Raw genomic sequence first — 1043 nt, 5'->3', positions numbered from 1 at the left:
TGCGCTCCTGCTACCCCGGCGCTGATCCGGCCGGATGAGGCCTGTGGCCCTACTCAGGCCGGTTTCTGCTTCCCTAACTAATGCAGTCTCAGGTCCCGTGCAATTGGATTGGAGCAGAAGCTGTGTTCCACTCACCAGCAGTCCCAAAATCCTGCGGCGGGGGTCGTGGGTAGCTGGCGGGCCCCGGCGCTGATCCAGCCGGATGAGGCCTGTGGTCCTACTCAGGCCGGTTTCTGCTTCCCTAACTAATGCAGTCTCAGGTCCCGCGCAATTGGATTGGAGCAGAAGCTGTGCTCCACTCACCAGAAGTCTTAAGATCCTGTGGCGGGTGTTGTGGGTAGCTGGCGAGTGCTATGTATCCTATTTTTAAATACATCTAAAATAATTAAGGAGAAAAGTTACCTGCCTCTAGAGGCATTGCAGGTGTCGCTGCTCTGTCACATGTGTGTCAGTAGGTGGTTGAGAAGGCAAAGGCAAAGGCTGCTCAGTGTTCTGACCCATGGACATTTGAACAATTAATAACCTAGCACATCTTGAGAGAAGGAAGCCTCTCAGATGATCACCAGTCCAGGACAGCGCATGACTGGAGGGGCGTGCAAGACAGGAGACAAGCTGGAGACTAGAAGAACCCTGCCGTGGATCATGTCCCAGAGCAAAAATAAGCCCTGAGGTACATGACCTTCACATTGGGCAACTTGAGCAGGCAGGTGAGGAGCAAGCCTAGATGACCACCAGACCAGCATCGTGAGGCCCAGTCAGGGAGCTAGGCTGAGATGACCATCAATCTTGTGTAATGCGCATCCAGAGGGCCAAGTCTGTCTGAAGCAACCCCTTCAGCACGTATGGCATGAAAAGGGCATAGCACTCCGGAGACCACTCCTGAGGTGACTCAGACTCTCAGAGAACTGGGGCATCACTAAGAGGAGCAAGGGTAAAGAAACGGAAGAGGGAGAAACAGAATGATGTGGGCACTATGAAGAGAATCAGGATGGGGATTAAAGGGTCTTGTGCAACAGCCTGATGTGAGTAGCTGGTGATCCCAT

At 53.3% G+C, this 1043-nt stretch overlaps 1 non-coding gene across 1 annotated transcript; it reads left to right on the top strand.

Moving 5' to 3' along the window:
• The first annotated feature begins 401 nt into the window (after positions 1–401).
• Positions 402–531, top strand: LOC115029311 (small nucleolar RNA SNORA17). The gene has a single exon (XR_003834885.1). It is a non-coding gene; the product is annotated as a small nucleolar RNA SNORA17 (small nucleolar RNA).
• Positions 532–1043: the final 512 nt, after the last annotated feature.

This window comes from Mus caroli, unplaced genomic scaffold (genome assembly GCF_978045245.1).
Source record: "Mus caroli unplaced genomic scaffold, Mus_caroli_1 scaffold_12, whole genome shotgun sequence".
Lineage (NCBI taxonomy): Eukaryota > Metazoa > Chordata > Mammalia > Rodentia > Muridae > Mus > Mus caroli.
Note: the sequence above shows the minus strand (reverse complement) of the source record. Positions and strands in the feature narration are given on the sequence as shown.